An 8,569-nucleotide genomic window follows, 5' to 3' on the forward strand; every position below is an offset into this window, starting at 1 on the left:
CCAGATCCCTGCTGTCCTTTATAGCCCCATTCATGCCCTCCAGTTCACTTTTCAGGAGCCTTCTGTAAAGCCCCCAATCAGTTTTCCTGGGATTACGATATGATGTGGGTGGGCCAGGGTCATTCTTTATACTGAAGAAGATGTACCGATGATCAGATGATGAGATCATTTCATCAGGTACATTCCAGTTATGAATGATTCTCATCATTCCCTGAGATGCTACGGTTATATCCAGCACCTCTGATCTGTTCCTAGTTACAAAAGTTGGTTTTTTACCTACATTTAAAATAACTAGGTTATAATTACATATAAAGTTAAGTAGACACTCACCTCTATTGTTGATGTTGCTGCTTCCCCATGCGTAGTGATGTGCGTTTGCATCCATGCCAAGAACATGCTGCACTCGTTCTCTCTCCACATGGTCTATCAGGGATTGGAGCTCCGTCGAGATTGGGTTAGTTTCTTCAAATGGAAGATAGCACGATGCAAAGATGTAGTCTTTCCTCTCATCCTTCATTTGAAGTTTTAGCCTCACAGTAGCTATGTCCTTTGTCGTATAGTTCCATAATGGTAAGCAATGGATGTTTTTATTGACAAAGATACATGCGCGTGGGTTTTCCGTGGAACTGTCATAAATGACAGTCCCTTGGGTAGATCCAAGTCCAGCTACTCTTCCTTTCACCACGTATGGTTCTTGGATGAGTGCTACCTTGATTTGTTTTTCCAGGATGACTTTGGCGAGTGTGGCACTTGCTGCCTTGGAGTGGTGTAGGTTTATTTGTACCACGTTCGTCATCTACTGGTTGGTGTAAGAGGGTGTAGGAGTCTAGGGCTTGGATTTCCTCTCGAGACTTGTTATGGGCACTCTACCGAAGGCGAGGTTGATATGTCTCCCTCTGGCTTCGATAGTTGACCATGAGTCTCGATCTATCCGAACCACCATCCTCTTTCCTTTTTCCAGCTCTTCTGCGCTGATGACTTTCCATTTTGAAGTACTCAGGCCTTCGTTTTGTCCATCCACCTTGCGGAGGATATCCTCAGAAGTCTTTTTCTTCAAGATGTCGGGGGCAGTGAAGATTGCCTTGACTCCTCGGGACAGTTCTTGAGCTGAAACTGCTTTCAGCCTAGCTCCGTCCCAGGGAGTCAGATCTCCAGTTATGGAGTTGATCCAGCCAGCAGTGTATCCGTCTGAGCAGTACAACATCACTGCTCCCTCCTCTAGGCGGATTCCACTGAAGGCTGGTTTGATGAGTCCTTGACCCAAATTATCTCCGATCAAGTCCATGATAGAGGCCTGGATTAGCAATGACTGCTCTTCCGTAATCTCTACTTCTGGATGATCGGGGTGTGTGATGGCCATCTTAACGGCAGATGTGGCTCCGCTGTATGATGGCCCTGCAGCCTGCTGGCGATATCGCTTAGCAGCCTGGTCTTTCTCAGGAGTCTCCGGCGTTAGTTCAGCTCTGCTCCGTTTTACCGGAGTAGATCTGCCCTGTTGCTGGAGTTCCGAGTTGATGTTCCGAGCGATGAGTTTCGCTCGTTGTCTCTTTCTCGCTTGCGCTCCCGAGAGTCTGGTGGCTTTCGGTGTATCGCCTCCAACTGCCTGCCCCGGCTTAGCAACCGTTCCAGAGGTACTGGCAAGATTTGATTTCTCAGATCCTGCCTGCGCCTCTTTCCCAGTCGCATTAGCCGATTGACAGGTGGTGTTGGTAGCGTCCGCCGTGTTTGCCGCCTGTTCTCTCGCTTTCTTCCTCTTCGCCCTCTGAGCGCCCGAGACTTGCTTCTTCTTCTTTCTCAACTTCAACTTCTTGAGAGAATCCGCCACTTGCTCTGAGTGAGATTCTCCCGAAGACATCAGGAGCCTCTCAACGTCAGAGCCAGGCATATCCTCAAAGTCCATTGAAATGGGTTCTAGGGATGCTAGTGCCTCTGTCGGTGTGGCCGATGAGTCTACCAGTGTCCCTAGGTTGGTTGACGGTGGTGAGTTCTCGGGTTGCCCCAAGGCCTCTCCCACGTGAGTTCCAGCATTAGCTGGTATGGGTGCTGCACTTTGACCCTCCCCAGAATCACAGGGTCTTGACGTGGAGTCCACGCCACGGGATTCGAAGTTTCCTTCTCTACCCGCCTGGGGTAATATGTTTTCAAATACAGACTTTTCCATTATTTTAAAATTGGTTTTTCTGTCGGGGTGGCCTTCCCTTAGGTTTTCTGTTGGGGTTCTCTCCCCTAGCCTTTGGTGGTTTCTCTCGCCCTTTTCCGCTCCGGTCATACTGCGCCAATCGACAGTGCCGATGAAATCCACTCTGCCCATCAACACAGTATGCTCGGAGCTTTTAGACCCGCAAGGCAGCGGACCCCTCCATTCAGCGTTGGCCCGTGTTCACACCTCGCACCTGTGTGAACACGGTGGATCCCTTCTACCTCGTAGAAGTGCTGATCTGGAGTACCTCGGAGCTAGGGAGTGGAATCTGCTGGTTGAAATGACCTGCCACTATTGGTGCTTGTGACAGTTCAGATCAGACCTGGCAATCGCGATCCCCAACCCGTCAGTTAGCGTGATTCTTCCGGGCTTGATGCTCGTAAAGAATCATACCTTTTAGAAGGGCTATCCTATCCTTCTTTCTTCGATTTTGGGACGATAAGACCTCCGTTGTTACAGTCCCTTCTAGTATGATAAGTTTGAATTATTATTAATTAGATTCATATTAGACACCCAAATTAGATAATGGCTTACCTTATTTTATAATTGACTCAATTATAAAATAAGGTAAGCCATTATGATAAGTTTGGCATGGCGATGGCGCCTACATTTCTTAGGACATAAAATACTTGTATTACCCTACTTAACGACCGTAAAAATAAATGAAATAAAAAGCAATATACGCCGAATTCGTCCCCCGCGGGGGACGAATTCGGGTGTAGTCCCACAACCGCTCTTCCCTGTCGAGTTATAGCTCCCCAAACTTCTGTAGATTCAATAGGGAGATAAAAGTCGACTTTATTGAGTTTTCATCCAGTCTATTGTATATCTATATATAAGTTGTGACAGAGGTTATTTTACAAAAAATCTACAGTATATTGGAAGAACATTGATAAAGATATCGAGTCCTTAGTTCGATCCTGTCCTGCTTGTGTACAAATTACACATGTTGCGAAGAAAGTACCTCTGCACCCGTGGGAGAAACCAAACGAAATTTGGCAAAGAATACATGCAGACTTCGCTGGACCTATTGAAGGAAAACAATTGTTCATTGTAGTGGACGCGTTGACCAAATGGGTTGAAGTCGAAGTGTTCCATAAAGCACCTACTTCTTCAAGTACAATATCAGCGCTACGAAGGATGTTTGCTGGAAATGGAATTCCTAACATTTTGGTTACCGATAATGCTTCTATATTCAAGTCAGAAGAGTTTGAGCAGTTCTGTAAAGTGTTGGGAATAGCACATCGTACATCAGCACCTTATCATCCTGCATCGAATGGACAAGCTGAGAGAACGGTACAAACGTTCAAGAGAAAACTTAAAGCTATGTTGACAGAAGAACCAAGGCATTTGGAAAAGAAGATTCAACACATCTTGTTCCATTACAGGAATACTCCAATTGCTGAAGGGAAATCGCCTGCTGAGCTTCATGTTCCTCACTAAATTACACAGTTATCTCTTCAGGAAAAAATAGAAAGCTTATTCTAACTTTTGATTCCTGATAAAGGTACCCAAAAAAAGTAAAAATACATGGTAAAAGTGAGGGGAAAAAGTGGCAACTCAATTCCAGATTCTATGATATGAGTCAGCATATGATGCATGCTGATCTCTACCAGGCCTGACATGCTGCTGACATGCGGGCCTGACATGCTGCTGATTTGATGCTGATAGATATTTCATAATGCTGATGCTATGTTGTTGCGCTCCGATGTATCCCATTCAGCAAATATTTCTCCTGAAGAGAGTTTATTAAGGAAATATTTTAATCAGAAAATATCTACAGGGTGTCCCGAATAATTTTCCTTTTTTATTATTAGGTATCATTATTGTTTAGATATTTATATTTTAGGTATTTTATTGAAGGAGTTCGAGAGAGGGAACTGTAGGTTTTTGGAAGGAGTTTGAAAGAGGTAGTAGGAGAAAATCAGCCGTTGCGAGAATGAACCTTATCTGGAGAAAATTCGCCCCGGGAGGGAATCGAACCCACAATCAAGCTCTTACAACTTACAAGAAAGGTGGGCTACCTTTCAAGGTAACTACCTCGACATTCAAATTTAAAATAATAAATACCTACAATATGCATAAAAAGTATGGCATAAAAGAACTCGGTTTTCGAGAATTTCTCCTAGTCACACAATCACGCGTGAACACACCCTGTATACAACGAGACTTTTCAAGTAATTTTCCTCACAAAACACGACACGGTAATAGAAAGAGAGGGGGAGGAAGAAAAGGAATGGGAAGGGATGTAGGGGAAAGAAAGGGAGGGAATGTAGGAGAAGGGAACACAGGAAGGAGGAGAGGGGAAAGGGTGGAGGGTAAAGAGAGCTAGGAGGGGAAGAAATGGCGGTGGGAAAAGGAGAAAAGGGATATTATTTATAGGAGAAAGGAGAAGAAGAAGGAAGAAATAGAGACTGATGAAGGGAAGGGATGTAGGGGAAGGAGGAAAAGGAAGAACGTACACTTGAGGAAAGTGATTTAGGAAGGAGGAGAAGAAAGGGAAGGAAGGGAAAAGGAGGGAAAGGAGGCTGAAGTTTCGGGTTGATCATAATTTAAATATTCAGTTCATACTTCATTTAATCTGCTCTCGCTGACACTTCTACTCGCTTCAATATGATAAAGCGACGTAGCGCCTCCCTTCGCTTTTCACGATGGGAAATGTCGCTATATCCTTCTTGGAGACAAATTTTCTTGTCTCAAAGGATAGGAAAATGCCTCTGCCCTAAATAAAGACAACAAATCTTTTGTCTAAAAGGATACTTAGTCGTATTTAGGGCACATTTTTTGAGGGCGATACAAATTTCGTGACGACAAAATTATCCCTAACCGTAAGGTCCTTAAAATTAAGTTCCTTTCAACTTACGACAAAGAAGGTTTTCAATATGCTTGAACGGCGTTTTCGCCAGGTGCTTGTCAGGAGTTTCCTGGGCTGCAACCTGCCTTCCTGATCCTGACTGCCTGTCAGGAGTAAATTTTCCAAGAATGGATTGTTTCAAAGTTTAATGAATCGGTGAATGTGATTGAAAGCAAGGCCTTACCTGAGAACAAAGAAATAATGAAATTTAATTAGAAAGTCGCGAAAGTGTACCATTAGGTTCGTCGAAGCGTAATCGCCTGAAAAACCAAACCTATAAAAATGATAGAGATTCTAATCAGCCGAGTACGCGGGTCTATGCGTTTTTCAGGCGACTACGCGCTACTGAAAGTTGCGCGACTACGCTTCTAATGTGAGACAATCCAAGCATTATTAACAAGGAACAATGATAGTCTAGTCTAGTTTCTAAACAAGTGCAAAATACTTGTAGTAGTATGGCATAGTCAGCATAGTGCATACAATGCACAATATGTTGTACGTTGTACAATAGTGAGACAATAATCCGCGTACAAAATAGTGAAGTAATAATAAGATAGAGAACTTTAGGACCCAGAATATGATAGTGATAGTCATAGTAGATGATAGTAATAGTGTCTATATACAATTGTACATACGAGTATACAGTCATAGTAGATGATAGTAATAGTGTCTATATACAATTGTACATACGAGTATACAGTGTGTTTATAAAGTCTCCGCCCCCTCCCTATTTATTTATTTATTTTAAGAGGTTTGACAGAGGGAACTGTAACTGCTATGGTCTTGTCGTCCCGAAATCGAAGAGAGAAGGAAGTCTTCTATAAACCTATGTATGTAGATATAACACTAGAAGTATCTAAATATTATACACACGGATATACAGTCAAACCTGTCAAATTGGGATTCGTGTAAATGTGAAACCTGGAAAAACGGGAGAAAAATTGCCCCTTCATTTTTAAATGTACAAATGAAGTAATGTATTGGAAAACACTTTTGTAATTGGGAAACCTGGATGAGCGGGAAATAAAATCGTCGGTCATTTGGATGGCGAAATTAGACAGGATCGACTGTATTGTTCTTATTTTTCCTATACATATATACCTACATACCATACATATAAGTAGGCATATACCTTTCCCGGACAGATCACTTTGCCCGGACTTCCCCTACATAGCACTAGCTAGAAGTAAATATAGTATGTAGATATTCCTCCTATATTCTTATTTCTGGAAGAAGTACTATAAGGTTTTTATGTCTGATAATACCCAACATGTGTTGCTACTGACAATACGACCAGGGGCGGATAGCATGCTGAACATCAAAGGCTTTGACAATACGACCAGGGGCGGATATTCTGATAATACCCCTGAAGATCAAAGGCTTTGAGAATTAGGTACTTGAAAATTTGAAACTCGTGTATGAACTTAGAAATACTTGGTGAGTACCCAATCCTAAACTTTAAAGATTCATAATAGGTAAGTATAGATAGGTATAGGTGGGAAATTTAAGATGCTGGGATACTTATACTACCTCTTATTGAAAGCAAGAGATTACCTACCTAGAAATAAGAATAATTATTTTGAATTTTATATGATTTAGATTAGAAATTGACCATTGTACAATGTAGGTACTTTCATGTATCTTATGTGCAAATAAAACGTATATTCTATTCTAATGCACCCAAAAAAATATTATTAGGATTTTATTATTAGATAATAACGACGAGTTCTATTAAGTTTAGATTTTCTCTAATTTGTATAGTTTGTGTGCTTGTTTCATCACTACTCCTAACTCATACTTATAGTTTGTCTCATTTTTTATGAAATTTATCAGAACACCTACATGATAAAGGAAAACACTAGTCTCTATACGCCACTAAAAGAAAATGCTGAATATGACGCTGTATAGATTATCCTTTGTTGGAGCTTCGCCAAAATCTATTAGATTGTGTAATTGAAGACCCTGCTTCTAGCATTCTCTGGCACTTCTTCTAATACTCTTCTTACTTCTAGATTATTGTTGCACAGTATCTTACAATCGTCTTCTGCCACAGTTGCTACAAACTTACACCCTCCTTTTGCTGCTCTCTCTCTCTCTCTCTCTCTCTCTCTCTCTCTCCCTCTTTCTCTCTCTCTCTCACTTTCTGTGCTTTTCCCCTGTAATTCCATACTTTTATCAGTTTCTTACTTCCTTTTCTATTTCTCTGCCATATTATCCGTGTCCCTCCTATGTTCTTCTTTAGATTCCCTCATAATTTTTGTAGTACTTTCTTTGCAGAACAGTGGTGTGGTTGCTTAGTTGATTTGCTACATATTAGTGCGATTCCTTGAATTTTCGATTTAGTAAAATCTTCCCGTTTTTGTTCAAAATGGGGCCCATTAATTTGGTCTTCATTTCTTCAATTTTTATTAACACCATTATTATTTTTTCCCCTTGTTCTTTTGTGGGCGTGACGTGTTAAGCTTTGTCAACACATAGTCGGATTAGTCGGCGACCGTCAATCAATGTGATTCGATCGACGGTCGACTATCTTTGTACACACCTTTACATTGCCAGGGGCCACAGACCTCACAACCCCCCAAAGTCTCTCTACAAACCAGAGACTTTCGCGGATAATGCCCCCAAAATTCCCCTCGTCCACACCACTACTCCTCCCGAGACAATATAGTCGAATTTAAAATTATACTACTTACGATGTTTATGAATCGTAAAAATAATAATTTGAAGAAGAAGGAGATGAGGAAGAAGCTGAAGAGAAAGGAAGAGAGGAACAGAAGAAGGAGAAGAAGAAAGAGAAAGAAGAAGAGAAGGAGCAAGGAGTGAAAGAAAACGATAAAAAAAATCTGGTGTGAACATCACACGACTTTCCTTATCCTATTGAATGATGCTTATTTGAGTGTTCTTTTACCCTAACTTTTACAATATCTCTAACCGTTTTGTCGCTATAGCTGAAAACCGCCAAAAAACGGTCGAAATCTGTCCAAAAGCGGTAAAAATACCGCCAAGCGCAGCAACCATCTCAAACAAACGTTTTGTGTTGCATCCTTGTCACATTAGTGAACCACATACCAAATTTCAAGTTTCTAGCTTATACCGTTCCCGAGATATTGTTAAATTACACCAAAAACCGCCAAAAAGCGGTAAAATGCCGCCAACCGTTGCACCGATCCTAACCAAAAGTTTCGTGTCGCATCCTTGTCACATTTGACAGCTACATACCAAATTTCAAGTCTCTACCTCTTACCGTTCTCGAGATATTTTGTTTACAGACACACGGACACACAGACACAGACACGGACCAATGGCTGAAACTTTGGATTTAAGCTCTAGGGACCTCAAAACGTGTTTTGGCACTAAAAACTGACCATCGAAAATTTGACCCGATTACATTACTTTCCTTCCTATAGGATAAAAGTAAAAAATGGTGTTTTGGATTATTATTCTGAAATCCAATTTTATCTAGTGTAAGAGGCCCTGATAACTTTGGGGGGGCTTAAGCCCCCCAAGCCCCCCCC

General features: G+C 41.7%; 1 long non-coding RNA gene across 1 annotated transcript in view; it reads right to left on the reverse strand.

Annotated features, from left to right (window-relative positions):
• Positions 1–3,849: 3,849 nt before the first annotated feature.
• The window catches only part of LOC113469499, a 33,405-nt gene continuing 28,685 nt past the window's right edge, over positions 3,850–8,569 (reverse strand). Inside the window, exons 2-3 of the long non-coding RNA XR_003392889.1 lie at positions 5,064–5,238; positions 3,850–3,935 (exon numbers count right to left, since the gene is read on the reverse strand). This is a non-coding gene — a long non-coding RNA (uncharacterized LOC113469499). The remainder of the gene's footprint in view (positions 3,936–5,063; positions 5,239–8,569) is intronic.

The sequence above is a fragment of the Diaphorina citri genome, unplaced genomic scaffold, assembly GCF_000475195.1.
Source record: "Diaphorina citri unplaced genomic scaffold, Diaci psyllid genome assembly version 1.1 scaffold1106, whole genome shotgun sequence".
NCBI lineage: Eukaryota > Metazoa > Arthropoda > Insecta > Hemiptera > Psyllidae > Diaphorina > Diaphorina citri.